Below are 18700 nucleotides of genomic sequence, written 5' to 3' on the forward strand. Positions count from 1 at the left end.
ATGTGTACCAGTTACAAGTCAAATAGCTAAGCCGTCAGTAACATTCTTTTTGAAGGCAAAGACTGCTCAAGAAGAACCTACACACTTTTGTACGATATGGTTTCCTGAAGAGGTGATTAGATTAACAGTGTTTTATGTATCGAATACTTTTACTGGTAGACAAAAGGGAAACCGGCTATGTAAAGAATCCTATTTTAATCCTTTCATAAAGAAAAGAATCTTCTAAATATATATTTTTGCTTCCACACATCTTGGGCAAACTTGGTTTATTTTCACGAATATGAACGTTCTGGGTTCCCCTGCTGCTGGACACCTGGTCCAGAGGAGATTGTGAACCGTTAGAGGTAAAAGCTAGGTGCTGGCCTGCCTTGGCATCCGTTCAGTCTACCCCCAGCCCTCTGCATGGTGGTGTACTGGGAGCCCTGTGGTTTAATTTAATTTTTTTAACAAAAGCAATTACAGAAAAGTGCAAATTTAACGTGTGACATTTAACATTTTGCCGTGGCAGGCAGCCTCCACTTAAATGGGGCCTTTCTGCGGAACAACAGGAGCCAAAAGGCCTTGTGTCATGGAGTAATGTAAGACACAATCTGGGCTGCAAATGCACAATGAATCGGGAAGGATTTATGTAATTAATTGACCAGTCTTAACCTGTTATCGTGATGTAAGGAATTTGGAACTCATTAATTTGGGCTCTGACAGATTTCATATTAGAGCTGGCAAATATGGATTGAGCCTCTTATTCTTGTAGCAGCTGGAATTTCCATGACAGTGAGGATTAGTGAAGAAGACCTATTGCTGGAGTCAAACTGCCTCTTTGTAATCAGTAGCCCTGCTCTGCATTAAAGGGATAATGAAAAAAAAAAAAAGGGAAAAAGCCTATTACCTGGCCGAAGGAGTGGAAGGGGCTTCTGCTCACTCTGCTAGCATGTGGATTGCGCTCAAGCCTTTGCAACTGAATGAAAACATTAATTTCAATCATAAAGTTAGGTGATTTCTCAAACACCTTGAGAGGATGAGAAGATAGAAGGGTCTCAGGGTCAGGTTTGGTATTGTTATCAAAGTTGAAAGGGATTAAAAGACCGAGCCTGTGAATTCCCTCTATTGCACACAGACACTGTATGAAGAAGGAAATAGAAGTCTTGTGAGGGGTACCTTTCTTGTACCGTCATGTCCACAAGTGAGCAATTCAGAGCCTTGAAGGAGAGACTGGCTTTCTCAGGAGCCACTTATTGTCTCCTGGTCAGAGCTCCCTTGTGGACACCACGAAACCCAGAACTCACATAATGAGCATTTCGTCGATGATCTAATCTTGTCCTCTCACAGTATATGATGTTTAATGAATCACCCATTTGGAAATGTCTAGTTTCTTCTTGAGATTTTAAGAAAACCCAGTAAAACTGTAACTTTCATGTTGCCCTCCTTGACAATCAGAAAATTGCTAGATTGAAAAAAAGGGCTCAAGATTAAACTAAATGCTTTTTCTTTTGCTTCCTTTTGCAATAGGTTTCTCTGATCGCTGTGCTGTGTGATAAGGCTAATACAACAACTGCCATAAGGATCATTAATGCAGGAAGATAAGCAAAGTTGCTGTTTAAAACATTTTCAGGGTATCATTTGCCTCCTTCTGCTGATAAAGAGGCCTTTGGTAACAAATGCGGAATACAGGCCCTGAATATTTAACTTTTTAGACAGAAAGCCCCATTGATCTTTCCTAATAGGTTGTTATTCATAAATACTCTTCAAAGTTGGATATTGACTGCTCTTGACATATGTTTTTTAATTTGTATATTACCTTTAAAAAATTTCCAGTCGAGCATAAGTTTTAATATAACAAATATTGTTATGATATAAATCTTTGCAAAAACAAAAAGATTTCCAATCCCCCCCCACCAGCTTTTTTCGGCTGTCTTGATTCCAACCAAATTCCAAAGGACAGAATTTTCTTTGCAGTTAGTGATAATAGGGTTTGATCTAACAATGAAATACTTGGTACAAAGATTTGTTTTGTGAGTATCTTGTTAACGAGTGATTTCTTCAGCTTTGGTTCCATTTAAATGAATGCATTAAGATAAACGCTAGAAATTTGCATCCATATATTAATGTTATCCTTCACTTTGAGAGCAAAAAAGAGAGCTAGTGCTTGTTATTGTTATTATTATTTCAGTGGGAAGGCTGTGAAGATAAACAATTGATATCGGCAAGACTTGGATAACTAGTATAAACCATGACAAGGGCGATTAATAGTGTATATAAACATACTTCAAATTTGTATACACCATCTCAGCTCTCACCTGGGGATTTCTTTGTATTTTTTCCAAAGGGTAATTTGTAAGTTGACAATTACAAGGTTATCGACTCGTGTGGTGTATGTACTGTTTATGTATTGGAGGTGTGGGATGTACATCTTGAAGTGTGATTTCCCGGAGAGAGTGTTGACAGGGAGGAAGTCTGGTGAGCTGGGTTGTGGGTCTGCCTCTAGCACACACCCAAGGTAGCTCCTGGCCTCTCTGAACGGCAGTTTCCTCATCGGTCCAATAAGAAGGTTGAATACCGAATGTCTTTAAAGGTGTTAGTAAGTGTTACTAAAAAAAAAGGGAGGTAGGGTGGAGGTTGCCATGGTCGATTACTTTTCAGACAGTTTGGGTTAAAGAAAGTTTAACATTAATTTTCTGCAGGACTTCTCAGTGCCTTTCATATGTTAGTATATACTGTGAATCCTTAAGTGAGAGTGTGTGTGTGTGAGAGAGAGAGAGAAAAAACTGTATGCAGTTTTCTTGAATTGATTCGAACAAAACAATAAAAAATTCTATGATCTTTTAAATCCATGATACTTTGGATTCCTTCCCAGAATGATTAAGGGACACTTGGATTCGCCCTAGGCGTTCTTGAGGTCAGAGCCTGAGGAATGTGTGGACATCACTCAGTGAGAAGGATTCCCTTTCATACACCAGGTTCTGTAAAGAGGCAGTTTAAATCTTAGTGTCACTGCCTAAAGATGAGTGCCCCCAGGTCACTCAGCCTTTTAGAGTTTGTTTCTTCATGAAGATAATAATACAACCTGAGAGCAGGTGTGAAGTGCTAAAGAAATCACCGCCTGTCATGTCCCCTGTGCTTGGAAGGGTCTTTTCCTTCCCCCTCCCAGTGCCTTCTTGCTTGGCTAACTCCCACCAGTTGTCCAGGCGCTGATGAAATGTCTCCTCATGCTGATGCCTACTCTGACCGCACCCACTACGAGTTAGTGGTTCCCTGGCACCACCCGCCTCACATTCCCATGTGCCTTTCTGGCAGCACTCATCCCCCTGCCCTGCATGCTTGGTCACCGTCTGTCTGTCCCTTCTTCAGGCAGTAGCCCCTGGAGGGCGAGAACTGCATTTCATCTCTGACCCCACACACCCAGCCCCAGCACACAGTTTAATGTGGAGCACATGCTAGAGTCAGTGAGGAATCACTGTCACGTGGGGCGGAAGGCCTGCAGACCCTCCATAGAGCCCCTTTCCTGTGGCAGAACCAGCAGAAGTAGCAGAAGAGCTTGGGGAACGGTAGCAGGTAATCCAGAGATGTTTGCCTCCTTGAACTTGAAAACTTTGGTCATCCTGAGGGTGAACAAGAACCCTCTGTTATGTTGCTGCGTTTCCCATTTCTCTGTGGCATGAGACCTTGAAGTGGTAATGTACCTGTCCATTCGTGGGGGCTACAGGGCAGTCATTAAATGCTTTGCTCGAGGTTATGCAGAGAGACCATCCAATGAAGTATTTTGGTGTATTTTTTCTTTTGGTCAGCTTGTTTCTCATGACGCTGTGCCCAGCACCGTGTGTATATAGTAGAGTGACATGCAATAAATAGTTGATGATTAAGTTGAAATATTTGACTATATGGACAGGCAGCATTTTCTCTAAATGTATGCTGCTAAGTCCTACAACCACATATAATGCTGAAGTCCAGTCTGACTTTTAAAGAGTAATTGAAAAGTAATTTAAAGTTTTACTAATTTCTCCTTAAAAAACCCACAGGAGTCTAATTTTAAGCCCCAAAACTTTCTTAGAAGCCTCTGACCTCTTCTCTCTCTCTCTCTCTCTATACATATACACCTCACATTCCATGTCAGCTTCTTTTCAAACTCCTGACAACTTTAGCCTCTTTCCAAACTTCCAAATCCCAGCGCACACTGGCTCTTGTCTTTCTCCCTCTTTTCTCTGACTGTGCTTATCTATTCCTTGCTTTTCTCCCAGCACCTCTTGGTGTAAATCGGTCAAGACAGTCTCTGATCGTCTTGGTTCCTGCCCGCACTAATTCCAACCTGTGCAGCCATAGCTCAGGAACTAGTCTGGCAAAGACAGAATTCTCCTGAGGAGCAGGGGCGGGGGGGGGGGGGGGGGGGGGGGGGGGGGAGGGGGGAGTGTGCCGTATGCTGGGGGCAGAGGGTGGAAGCAGGCCGGCAGTGCTCACAGGTTATTATTTTTCCTGTTGCAAAAGCGAGCAGAGTGAAACCTGCAGTTGAACCCTGCAAACAGAACTTCCTGAAACTCCTAATTTTGTTTAGTTTCAATTAATAATGAGCACTAGTTTGCACCCCATTTTTGCTTTCCTCTTTGTAGGTTGACCTACCAAGTTCATCCTCGGACCTTCAGGGGACCTCACCTAAATCCATTGTGTGAAAATCAGCGTTATTTCTAAGGACCGTTGGAGAAAGAACCTGTGACCTTCTTTGGTGATCCATTACAAGGATTAACAACTCCTTTTAGAAAATTATTTTAGCCCACGCGCCTCATGCGACATGTTAAGCCCCATCTCTGGCCAGATCACTTAGGCCTCAGGGTAAGTGTGCAGGGAGCCTGGTGTGAGGCCGCAGGAAAGGAGGAATCTCTGCTGGACTGGAGAGGGTGTGCTCTCTACACACGCTGAAACTCAAAAGGCCTGAAAACACTGCTGGACTGTGCCAGACCCGGAGCGGGGAGACAGGTTGATGGCTTAGAGACTGCCTGTAGGGTAGTTTAGAAAACAACCATATTTTATGAGAAAAAAATTAAATTTTTTCCTAAGTTTTTTTTTTGCTAGTTGAAATGTTCTCAACATTGCTATTTCATCCTAAGTTTTACTGTAATAATTTATGATTCTTTTCTCCATCAAGTTTGTCCATAACTATGTTAAATTGTAGACCTCTAAACTCAAAAAGTGACATTTTTGTAAGGGTTTTGACAGTGGGTTGTATTGTGAACAATTTAAGGTTGTCTGCGTGCCGTCTAGGTATTTGTGTAGCTTGTGGTTCAGCCTGAGGAACAAAAATGTGACCATAGTAAACATGCATTGAGTTCTAACACTCTGCTGACCTCCAGGAGAGCCAGAGATGAGTAAAGGGATGGCGAAGGCAGTGAGCTTATACTGTCTGTTAGAGTGAAGGAGACTGTTTTGAAGTAGAATGTAAGTAAGGAGCTGGAGTTATGGAGGGAACTCTCTAACTATAACAGAGACCCCAAAATGCAATGGCTCAAATGAGCAAAAAACCAATTTCTCTTACAATAACTCTCCAAGGCAAGTGGGAAAGCCCCACTCCCAGGAAGTCATTCAGGGACCCAGTCTGGTGGGGTGGCCCTGCCATCCTCAACATGGGCTTTCCAAGGTTGCTCCAGTCATTCCTATTTCCAGCCAGGAAGAAGGAGAGGAGAGAAAACAACTGGGGCAAGCACCTTTTAGTCTATTTTTCAATAGAAAATTCCAAACACATCCATACAAATGTAGCGACAATTTATTATAATATATCCCCATGTACCCATCACTCAGCTTAAAGTTATCTTCACATGGCCGAATTTATATCATTATATTCCCCAAATATGCCCTCCCTCTTTGCTGGATTATTTTAAATCAAGTCGCAGAGATCTTTAAGATGATGACCTGGAAGTTGCACACATCACTACGTCGCTTGGTAAGAACTCAGTCACGTGGCCACCTCTAGCTGCAAGCAAGGTGGGCAGTCTCCACCTGGGCAGCTGTACCGCATTGAGATTACAGGATTTGAGGGGAGTCCTTGAGACAGGCCACAGAGATTGAAATTAAATTACTCAAGGAAAGACTAAGGACGTTTCTACACTGCAGTAAAATCCAAATGATGGCAACTGCATACTGATGGCTTGTGAAAGGCTACAGTAAGTCTCATGCACTTGAATTTTCAGCAAATACAACATTTGCTAAACAAAAACAGACCAGCAAAATGAAGTGGCTTAAAAAGGCACCACAGAATCTTGAGCTTTTTCTAACCTGTGTAAAATTAGCTAAAAGAACGATTTCAGAGGAGAGTCAATAGTGACCCTAACTCGAAGCATAATTTTGAGGATAACTGAATTACTGTATGTGAAAGGCATGTATATATGTGAATTATTACCATTGTTACTGATTTGCAGTGAGTAGAATAAATATATAAGAATAAAGTCATGCAAATTTGTATCACCATTATTATTTGAGCATAATTGTTTTCAAGACAAAACAAAATACATGATGATTCTTGCTGTCATTTTCAAACACCATGTACATTAGTTTTGAAAGTGAGTGCTTTGTATTTATGAATTTGTATTTGGGGCATTTTCTTCATCATGCCAGTTTCCAGTTTTCCATGCCCCTTCTTGCCCAGGCAGTTTATGCAAATACACAACCCTGAAGCCAAGAGGCAACATTTCAGTCCTCTGATGCCTGGGCTGGAGAGCTGCACGCGGCCATTCCCTTCTTCCGCTCCCTCCCTGAGCATCTTCTTTTTCAACCTCTGTAGCCAAGAGGTTGCATGGCTGGTGTCTTTCTAGAAAAATCACTGCTTATATTTATGCATTAGCCTTTTATGTAGTCAGTTTTGAGTTAGATTTAGTCCCAGTGGCTGAAAGTTCAACGTTTTCTGAATATTTTCCTCCAAAACCACAACCGTTTTTGGCAGCAAAAAAGCTGAGGGATGAATAGGCTTCCATGTTGCTTGGTTATAGATAGGGAGATGCTGGCAGGAATTTGCAAGCATTTGCATATATACAATTGTCTGTCTGATGCTTGCTGCCATGCTTGCTCTCCTCCTCGGCCCCCTGTTCTCTTTGTGCAGTGAATTACTAATACACATACAGATAATGAAATTTCTGATCCCAGCCTGCAAAGCAGACACACACTTTGGAAGGTATGTGGGGAAAATGGATAGGCTCTCTTGATCTTGTTGCTTATCCAGACAAGAAAATGAAGAGGAGAAAGTAATTACAAGGACTTGTCTTTGAAGGTAGAATGAGTGGCACTGACAGGATTTCTTTTCAGAGAATCTTGTAGAGATGGTATTTTCTTGTTAATACCAATAGGTATTTCCCTGGAAATAGAGTTTACTTATTAAAAAGTGTGTTCAGCAGATGGGATGCTGTCCACAGGAAGCAGAACAAGTTCTGTTCTTGTGGCTTCAGAACAGAGTGGGTCCAGGGGCAGGTGAAATTTGCCCCCAGGATGCAGGTATTCCCCAGGGAAGCCATGATAGTACAAATCCTAGAAGCAAGAGGAAAAGTGTGTTTGCCCTGGAAGCATCCTTCGGTAAACCACTGCTCCCACATACTCAGAACCACCAGTTTCTTTCTTTTTCTTTCTTTCTTTCTTTCTTTCTTTCTTTCTTTCTTTCTTTCTTTCTTTCTTTCTTTCTTTCTCTCTCTCTCTCTCTCTCTCTCTCTTTCCTTCCTTCCTTCCTTCCTTCCTTCCTTCCTTCCTTCCTTCCTTCCTTCCTTCCTTTTCTTTCTTTCTTTCTTTCCTTCTTTCCTTTTTTGCTGGGGAAGATTCACCTTGAGCTAACATCTATTGCCAATCTTCCTCTTTTTTTTTCCTCCCCAAAGTCCCAGTATGTAGTTGTATATCTAGTTGTAAGTCCTTCTAGTTCTTCTATGTGAGCTGCCGCCATAGCATGGCTACTGACAGATGAGTGGTGTGGTTCCGCACCTGGAACCGAACCTGGGCCACTGGAGCGGAGCACACCAAACTTTAACCTCTAGGCCACCAGGGCTGGCTCAGGAACCACTGGTTTCCTAAAGCGTAGTGTGATTTTCTTGGGCAACTGGAGGTGGTGCCTCAGCATCCCTGATTAGATGTCAGTCACAACAGGAATGCTCAGCTTACCTGGCTCCAGAATATGTGCCTATTAGCTACTAGAGAGTTCCCTGGAGAAAAAAGCTGAAAAGCGAATTTAATTGGAAACTTTCTAGGGTAACAAACATTTTCTTTTTTCTCTCCCTGCAATGGACCATAAGTTGATACTCTGGTAAGTGAGCAACTGAAATTAAGCTCATGTTTTCTTAAACAAACAAGCAAATGAATAAACAATGCATTTTAATTGTCAAGGTAGTATATAATTTGTGGCATAACATGATCAACTTTGGTTCCAAAAATGCATGTCAGCTCTTTATTTCTTTTTCAATAAGCCTTAATTTTACCTGTTGTTGACCTTTTATCACGTCATGTAGTAAACATCAATTCTGTTTGTCTGAACAGTTTTCTAAACAGCCCACGTTTGTCCTGACAGCTTGTACGAAAAGAACAAATATTTGCTCTTTCTTTCATGTAAATACGTGCATGCTGTCAAATGAGACAAGCTTAAAGAGACTAAGATTTTGTCTTTCATAGCTCACTAAGGGGCAGCTAATCTATATCAGAAATAATTCTAGATATAGGACTGCAGAGTGGAAAATAGAGACCTCCCACTGGTTGCAATGACATCAGTAAAAAAAGGATTTGGCTGAAAAAGGTTATGAAACATTTATTTTGTCATGCAGCTTAAAATATGTTGAGAATAGAATATAAAAAGAAAGAAATGGTTTAGAAGACTGTTCTAACAGCTATTGCTCTATTGGAAATTAGTTTAGTGGTATTATAACACTTTAAACAGACATATATGAAATGATATAACTTTACATTAGAACAGGGTTAAGTCAAAAACAGCAATAGTAAGGGCCGGCCCTGTGGCGTAGCAGTTGAGTTCGCGTGCTCTGCTTTGGCAGCCCAGGGTTCGCCAGTTCGGATCCTGGGCATGGACCTATTAACCACTAAGCAAGCCATGCTGTGGTAGGTGTCCCACATATAAAATAGAGGAAGATGGGCACAGATGTTAGCTCAGGGCCAATCTTCCTCAGCAAAAAAAGAGAGGAAGATTGGTGGTGGATGTTAGCTCACGGCTAATCTTCCTCAAAAATAAACCCCCAAGAAACAGCAATAGTATTATTCTAGATAAAGTAGATTCATTCCTTGAAATTACTAGTATTAAAGAACTCATTGGGTGATAGCTGGGTTCTTTGCTTTTTTCAAGTCTTTGGTGGCACAGCCTTTATAGCCCATGATGAGGTAGGTAGAGGTACACTGTTCTAGCTGCAGTTTTGTGGCGGAAAGTGAATGAAATAAAATTTCTCTTGAAAATGAAAACAGTGTTCATCCTAATGGTGCTGTTGGATTAGACACTGTGGAGGTTTAAGTTCGTATGTGAAATTCGTTTGCAGATATAGTGGACACCAATCTGAATAAGGAATATTCATTATGTACCATATTGCTTCTGTTTGGATTCACGCTGTCTGCCATTTTAGGTGGGCTTGTTGACTGATTTCTCCTCTGACTATTTCCTGTTTCACCATGCCGACTGTGCAATATTAGTGGGATATGTCAGCTGTGGAGCTACCTTACTGGCGTGACTGTTGTCCCCGCTTTCCTTTATACAATGAAGAATGAACTGTTCAGGTACTGCCATCTGCCTTATACAACACACTTTATAACACAGAAGGAGAATTTTAATAAGCCCTCCAAGGGGCCTGCTGCCATTTTTAGAGGGAAGGTTTCCTACAAAGGAAGTGCATGGAAACTCCCAAGAGAAAGCTGTTGAAAACACCCCCACTGAGAGGAATTGGTGGCATCCTACGTTATTGTCTCCCTGTCATCACAGCCCTCGCACGATTCTGACAGGCTGCTCTTTTCTCGTGTAGCCAGTGCTGCTTAATGTCATTTTCTTGGTCGAACATCTTTATTTCTGACTTGTTACAAACCATTAACTAGTTTCCAGGTTTCAGTGTCCTGGGTACTTTTGACTAGTAAGTCATTTGGGATAACAAGGTTTCCCTTTATCTTCTTGCTAAAGAAAATCCCTACGTGAAATGATCAACGTTCCAATTTTTATGAATCCTAGCAGATAGGAAGTGTCTGTCATCGGATGCAAGGCGTCTTTTCTGAAAGCATATTCTAGTTCATATAATAGAACTTGACAGACACACTAGGTAACTGTTACACTGTTTGTAGAAGACGTCAAACAATTTAGGTGAAAGGCAAAGAATTTTACAAATATACTTACTTGTGATGGTTTCAAATAAACATAACATCATTTTTAATTAGATTTCCTAGATGAAGTGTTTTCAAACATAAAATTCTTTGAATATATTTTGAAAAGCATTCAGTAGTTTAACAGTTGTCAATCTCTATAAACACACTTTTCAAGCGTTACTTATACGTAGCACTGCTCAAATGCTTTGGACATTGATGTTAAAAATAATACACACAGACGTGTGCTTGATGACTACCGCTACAGCATTACAAACAACTTAGACTTCAGTTTGCTTTTGCATAAAGCTGCTCACACATGAAATTCACGTAACTGGAAATTTTAGATAATCTCTTCGTAAATTACTCCATATTGTTAAAGTTTTAAGAGCATACTTAAAAAAATGCACTTAAGTGTTATGAGCAAATCTATTAATAAAAAGTTGTAATATTTAAATTCTAAACAGGAATATTTGTTGATTCTTGCCTAACTAATGGATTAGGGAGATTTTAAAAAATCAGTTACTCGCCTAGCAATTCTACTTCTAAGACTGAGTGAAAAAAGGAAATTGCAACACAGTGTGTAAAGTGTGACACCATTTTTGAGGGGCGGGGGACTCTCATCACCTCCTCTATCTTGTGTGAGCACAGAACCCAATCTGGAAGGATACACAGTAGACCACCTCTGGGTGTGAAGGTATGGGGGAAATAAGAAGAAAGACCTATCTTTTGCTTGAAAAACCTCCACGTTATTTGAATTTAGATTCTCTAATGTTTATAGACACTATGAGTTAACTTGACAACCTGATTAAATAATTTAAAAAGGAAATCTCGTGTCCTAGAAAGGATAGGATGAAAAGAGATAAATGTAGCTACTTGAAATTTCTAACAAAGAAGCGTGGCTTCCTCCCATTCAGTTAACTCTGGCACCTGGAGCATTTGCGTCTCTCCATGTATTTTAAGAACAGAACCTCAAAATCTGGGTGCACATGCTGTCAACCCTGAGTGTACGTCAGTCCAGGCAGCAGCAGTGGTCCACAGTTGGTTTCTTGGTGCTGTATTTCAAGTCAGCTCATAAATTATTAATAGTACATGTGTAGGTCAGAGACACACTAACCCTGACAATCCTTCTATAATATTCTCTCTTTAGCATTAGAAGAGAAGAGAAGGGAATAATCAATATGCCACATCAGAGGTACATTTCACATAGATATGGTATATGCACTTCGAAAAAAAGAGTCAGATCTTTACAAAAACCTGTCAGCCTGGCATTAATCTTGTATTATGAATAATGTGGCTATCTATGAATCTTTAATATTTTTTAAATGATGAAATTGTATGGTATGCTCTACCAAAGCAAATTTGATAAAATGTGAGAATAGTTTGATCAATGAAGATGTTGATATACATGAATAAAAAAATTTAAACCTAGCTCATTAAAGCAGAAAAAGCAACAGCTATACTTTGACCTCCGGGTAAATTTTCAGCCCTAATAAATTTAGTTCTAGCATGATCCATAATGCCTAGAAATCATTCTTTAAACAAGTTATAAAATAATAGTTTGGTTAAAACCATCATCCCACTAGACAAGAAGCTCTGGTAATATACTACTAGCAACCAATATGTGCTGACTTTTAGTTTATAAGAAAAACCGTGCTTGAAAATTCCTAACAAACACACAGATTAATGTTTCATATATAGGAATATGCTAATCCTTATATATGCATTTCTCAAGCAGTGCTTGAGAAAGATTACGAATCCAATGGCTTGTTAGAAATACTGTTATATTCATTTTTTTTCCCATGAAGTAACCCTGGATTAATTTGTTCCAGGTTTAATTTTCAGTGAAAGTAAGAAAAGTAGATCAAGAATTTTGCTTATGAAATTTGCCTAATGAAGAAATTTTAATCAGTGCTTGTTGAACTGAAGATAAAAATATAGTTTGTTTCTACAGATTTGAGGAGAATTAACACGTATCTGACTGTTAATATTTGATTCTTGGTTAATTATTTATGATATCAAGGAATGAATCTGTCAAGTAAATAATGAAAGGCGTACATGCAGCATATGTAATTAGGTTAGGTGCATAAATCCAAAGTGTTCACTTTATAGTTGTCAGTGTAAAATTTATTAATAATGAGAAATGTTAAGTGAAGAAAATTCTTAACACAGTCCACCTCATTAGAGAGGATTACGGCCATTGTTGGCTAAAGAAGAAGGGAAGCCGAGGAGGAGGAAGAGGGGAAGTCAGGCTTCCTTTTCTTAGTTGTGCTTTAATTGTTTAAAAAATATTGGTGAATTAGAGCCCACTTTCCTTTCTCGTGTTTGCAAATAGATGTTTTGAGCAAATGAGTTGTGGGTTTGAATGAATGCCGCAAATGGCATAATTCCATGTTGAAAACATACAGGCCCCAGGGGTTCTAAATCCAAACAATTACTTAATGGAGAAAATTCAACTTACATCTGAGAAGTAAACACCTACTTTTGTGACTGAACCGTCAGATTCTAGTCTTAATTTTGGCTTTAAATTCACTGTGATGGTGAAAAGATGGCAAGCAATGTGTTACCTGCCCCCTTCCATTTTTCCCTTTCTGCACTAGCTGAATGGGAGGGGAGGGGGAAATACCTTGTCAACTACATTCCTTATGCCCTGGGTTTACTTGGGCTGCTGGGACATGTAATGAAACCGTAGGTACCTGTGAGTGGGGCTGGATGGTCTGTAGTGCTAGGTGGGATCTCTGGATATGATGAGCTCGAGGCTAGAGGACACACTCTGTGCCTCTGAGGATATAATGTGAACCCTGCCCCTGCAGGGACCTGGCTGAGAGAGCACCATCAACTCCACATTAAAGAATTTGACTTGATAACCTGGTTAAAGTTAGTTCTGTCCTTGATGCTAATCATTAACAGCATTGTGTAGTGTAAAGGGCAATCAACCAGAAAACAAGATAATGAGATCCCGCACTGCCACTAACTAGCCTGGAAGCTTCCAGAAAGTTCTCTAAACTCTGGGGCCTCACTTTCTTCACCTATCAAATTAGAGGGCTATGATTCTGGCTTTAATGGTCCACGATTCAGAAAGACGATGTTGAAATATATCAGATTTTGCGCAAGCAGTTCCATGAGCTTCTTGAATAAAAGAGGGGAGAGAGGTGGTATTATAGGCACATTCATCATCTGACTGGGTTTTGTTATAGAGGCAGTTATACATTTATTAGAAGATGGAAGATATAATCACAAAAGGAAGTCCACGTCTTATTTTAGTAAATGATAGGCATCTAACTATAGCCATCACTTAAGAACTTTCTTGCCTCACATATATAAGTTAAAAGAGAACTAGAAGGCTTACTTAGGATAGGGAAGTGACACTACAAAACAAAGAATGTATGTTGCAATTTTCCTACCTGCCCTGATTAAAAGAGGGGGATTTTTATTTAATCGTTTTATCTTCAAAAGCTCCTGTGGTTTACCGGTTTCCAAAAGGGTAGTATTCTGATGGTGAGTAATCCAGTTATCAAATTATTTGCTAAATTAAAGGAATTATTTGCTATCCTCCTGACCTTAATTCTCAGATGTCTACAAACTAAAGGATTTAGGGCAAAAATGGCTTAATTCAGTGAAACATTAATATTGTTAAAGGAGAACCCCTAAGTGGAGTTCAGAATATGACTAGTTGTTTAGGAAAAAGCAGAGCAAAGAGCAGAAGTGATTTTCCCACCTCCTAAGAAAATTACCAGATGAATTCAGCCAATTTACCATTGACTAAATCAATATGTACCATTTTTAACACATATTTTGTAGAAAAGACCAATACAAGAATAAGCTAAATATGACTCATTTTGACTTTTAAATGATAAACCATCCTAAGCTGCAGAGGGACACCGGCAGTTGCTGCTCAACCGTCCTCCCTTCTTCCTTGAGAATCCCTCCCTTCCCCCTCAGTCTAGGTTCTTGAGAAGAATAACTTTTTTAAAGCCAATATGCTTTGGGATGGTTTGTCTACAAGAACAGATGACTGGGGTACTAGCCAAAATTCGGCTTTTGTTCTGATATTGCCTGTCCTATTCCCTGTCTACCCCCACTACCACCCCCGAATATGACTCAGGGGTAAATCCTGATTAGTTATCGGTGACGATCATTTCATCTCCCTTGCCAGTGAAAGTTTATGGATAAGTATGTGACCTAGTTCTGGCCAATGAAATATGAGAAAAGATCTTCCAAGAAGTTTTCTTGCATAATTTCCCTACTCTTAAGAAGAAATTTAAAATAGAACAGTCTCACTTTTTTTGGCTGGACTTTATACCATGTCTTCACGTGATGCCTAGAACGATGGCAGCCATTTTGAGACCTTGAGGAGAACTAGCTAAGGACAAGGTCAACAAGCTCAGGATGGCAGAGTGGAAAGATGAGAAGAACCTGGGTCCCTGACAATGTTAAACATTATTGAGCCACTAAATTAATCAACCCCAGCACCTGCTACCTTGAGACTTTCTCCGTGAGATACTACATTTTCTTTGATGTTTAAGCTAGCAGAGACAGGTTTTCTATTACTTACATCAAAGTTACCCTAACAGAAATGAGAGTGTAAGAAGCTTTATTTTATCACATCTAAGAGAACAGCTCATCCTTAAATTGGGAGTGAAGTTTATACATTCTGCTGATAACATTTATGACCCATTTTACTTATTTGCATGGTGATATTTAAGTCCTCCACTATTTGGACATGTGTATTATTTACTGGATATCAATAAACACAAAACATATGCTGAATATTAATGAGAAAAAATACTAGCTAATTCAATATTTTGTGTCACTAGATGTGAGGAAAGGGAAAGACTTCTTGGAAGAGGTGGTGTTTAATCAGTGGTGTTTGAAAAGTTGGAGATGAGGTTCAAGGGCATTCTAGAGAGTGTGGGAACCCAACGTGCTGAAATATATGTGATGGGAGAGGAAATGCGGCAGCGTGACTTTGGGGTGTGTAATGGTACAATGGATGGGGTGTGTAATGGATAAAGCTGGGGCTGGTTGGGTGCAGACTGTGGAGTGTCTTGAAGGTCTTGCTAAGGAGTTGGGGCTTCCTTTCCCCAGTGCCAGGAAACATTAGAGATGTTCGAGCTGGTCACCACTTATTGATTCTGGATGAATTCTTAAAGCATAAAGTACATATTTTATATAGTTTTCTTGAATATTTTAATGAAAAGTATGCATGACTTTAATGAAACAATAAAAATCAATTTTCCATTCTAATTTGGAGTCTACGTTTGAAAGCAGTTGCCAAAAGAAACTAGTAAGTGATTAGTTAAGGAGCCACTGCTTTCCAAAAAGTTCAAAATCAGATACCAGTTCTCCAGAGAGACTACTTGAAGGCTAGCAAACAACATTTCAAAGGCAGTCACCTCAGACACCTGGGTGTGCGCGTGCGCAACAGGTGGAGGGAGGATCTGAAAACCTGGGAGGGAAGAGACACGTTACCTGTGAAGGCAAAGAGATGTTGTCTTGATGGAAAAGGGAGGTGGGGAAAAGCTGCTTAGAGCCTTGAGACTGAATGAGGTTGGAGGTGAGGGCCCAGGAAGAGAATCGGGAAGTGTGAGGGTCCATTTTCAGTGCCCAGGAGCAGATGCTGTTCATTCATTTTTCTGATAAAGAAACAAAAATAGAGCAGGGAAGAAACATGACCAAATTTCCGGAGTTTTCGCTTGTTTACTTCTTTATATTTTCTCTCGTTCCGAAAAAGAATTATCCTTAAATACAACCGTGAATAAATATGAGGCAGCATGATTTCGCTGCTAGTAGAGGTAGGACTAGAAGGCAACTTTCCTAGACTTTAGCCCTTGCATTAAGTGTAGTAAATCTTGCAAATTTGTCTCTGCAAAGAGTAGCTTTGCTGGCTGGCTCCTCCACAGTTACCAGGTGGTGGACACTGTCAAACTGCACACAGCGCGAGATACCATCCAGCAGAAGAAATGTGTCCCTTTTTTAGAGCAAGGAAGCATTTCCCAGAACCCCCCAGATGTCCCCTCACATGGTGTTGGCCAGCACTGGTCACATGCTTTTTTCTGAACCAAACCCGGAACAAAAGAAGGGGGTGATCATAATAGATTTGGACTATTTAGGATTAATTCTTGGGCCACAACGGAGAGGGAGGAATGGCTTGTGGGGAGGAGTAGAAGGAACAGGTTGCTGGACAGCAGCTGCCAGCTGCAAGAAAGACCCAGAAAATTGTGGAATGTTTGCAAGCACAGGCCCGGCAGGGAGGCAGGCCTGCTTTCTCATTGGTGCTCCATCCCTTCCTAGCTGGGTTAACCTGGCTTTGCTAAGCCTCAGTTTCCAGAAGAGCAATAGAGTTGTTGTGGCAAAAACACTCTAGGTAAAACAGTTGGCATAATGCTCTGTGCATAATAAGCCCTCAGCAGATGTTTACTATTATTCTTGTTGCTGCTGTTGTTATTATTACTAAAAGCGACCTAGCTCCTGTCCTCGAGGAGTTCACAGGAGTCCATATGTAATAACCAGAGCTGTCACAGGCAAGAGGTGCCTTCATGGCAGAGAGGGAGTTCTCTCCTCTTTCTCTGTGCCAAAGGAAGGAGCGAGGCTCCGGAAAGACTGCTTTTCCTTCTGCACACGGCTTGCCTCCATTCCCATAGGGACTGCTCAGCTAGGCAGGGACCCGGGAGAGGGCTTCTGCACAGCCGCACAGCATAGTCCTGGTGGCGGCTTGACTCGACGGCCTGGGGCCCAGGGAGCAGCACACCCCTCGCTTGCTTACTCAATAGGCGAACAAGGGGCGCTGGGGATGCTTTGGTCTAATTCAATCACCATGGGCGGGGGGAGTCCGGGACCAGTGGGGTCCAGCCTCCTCCACCACGGTTCAAGGTTAGGAATCCGACCCACAGAGTACTCTATTTTCCTGATATTTCCATACATTAATTGGATGATAGTTAACAGGCAGGGGATTTACTTAACATTCGCAAGCAAATCTTAGTGGATAAGCAGTTCTGAGCCACCCCCAAACCGTCTCCGCTCTGGCCCTCGGAGCCGGAGCCGGGGCCGGGGCGCGGGGCGCGGGAGGAGGAGCGGGCCCGGCCCGGCCGTTCCCTCTGTCGGGCGGCGGGCTTCCGGGGCCTCCGCCCGCAGCCGGCGGCAGAGCGCAGGCAGGCGGCCGAGACCGGCAAGCCATTTGCATTTGCCGGCAGTCATTTTTATAAGCGGAGGTAATGAAGTTGTCAGCGGCGCCCCGAGTGTGGCAGAGCCTGATATTCAAATGGCCCTGCCCGATCCGCCCGCCTCCCTCCCGGCGCCCGCCCGGGGCCGTCCCGCGGAGCCCAGACGAGCGCGGCGCCCCTCGCCTCCCGGCCGCCGCGGGCGCTTTGTCTGCCGCGGCCCCCGCCCCGCCCCCGCAGCCCGCTCTCTGCTGTCTTCCCCCGCGTCTTTGTCTCTGTTTCCCTCTCCTCGCAACCCCCGCCCCCTTTGTGTCTCTGCGAAGACTCAGCCTCAGATACCAGCGACCCTACCCGGCCGACCGCCGGGGACCCCCGAACCCCGAGATGCACGGCCCGCTGCCCTGCTGACAGCACAGCTGCGGGAGAAGTTCGTGGCAGCGAGGCCCCCACCCTCGCACTTAGCGCCGCTCCCGCTCTCTTTCCCTTTCCCAGCAGCCCCGTGCTCTCCTCTACACCTCCACCTCCGAGAAGGAGGACCTGGTACTCCCACGACCGCTTTTGCCTAAAGTAGTTTTCTCTCCTTTCTGAATGCACATTTGTGGTCCTTTTTATGAGTACAAAAACCAAAACATACCCACCCAGTCCGGCGGCTAAGAAAAGGCAGTTTGGCAGGTGCAGTCCTGGCAGGGAAATGAGGTGGAAACTAGGCACACACCTGCCTTGAGATGGGCAGTTGAGAACAGCGAACATCGAAGGACAGCGAACATAGAAGCTACCGGCCTTCATTTTCCTAGGCCGCCCTCGCCGTGCTGTCCGCGGGGGCGGCCACGGGCCACACGAGCAGGTGAAATGTGGTTGGTCCAAATCGAGATGTGCTGTTAAGTGTAAAATACAGACTGGATTGAGAAGACTCTGCATGAAAAAAGAATGTAAATTGTCTCATTAGTCATTTTAAAATATTGATTGGATATTGACATGATAATATTTCGGATATATTGGGTGAAATAAAATATATTATTAAAATCAATTAAATCTGTTTCTTTTTACCTTTTTAAAAAATGTAGCTACAAAGAACATTTAAAATGACATATGTGGCTCACATTATCTTTCTGTTGGACGGTGCTGGTCTAGAGGCTTGAGACCCACAGAGATTTCCTCTAACCCTCTTACCTAACTGCAGGTGCTTTGGAACAGGTTAGGGAGAGATGGAATGTTCTTGATCTTAAGCATCAAACGCCCAGGAAAATAAG

At 42.0% G+C, this 18700-nt stretch overlaps 1 long non-coding RNA gene across 1 annotated transcript; it reads right to left on the reverse strand.

Annotated features, from left to right (window-relative positions):
- Positions 1-5729: 5729 nt before the first annotated feature.
- On the reverse strand, positions 5730-18253 carry LOC123283178 (uncharacterized). Its single transcript, XR_006523757.2, has 3 exons — positions 18089-18253; positions 15763-15926; positions 5730-7327 (listed from the first exon to the last, which is right to left on the reverse strand). It is a non-coding gene; the product is annotated as an uncharacterized lncRNA (long non-coding RNA).
- Positions 18254-18700: the final 447 nt, after the last annotated feature.

This window comes from Equus asinus, chromosome 1, assembly GCF_041296235.1.
Source record: "Equus asinus isolate D_3611 breed Donkey chromosome 1, EquAss-T2T_v2, whole genome shotgun sequence".
In the NCBI taxonomy this organism is placed as follows: Eukaryota; Metazoa; Chordata; class Mammalia; order Perissodactyla; family Equidae; genus Equus; species Equus asinus.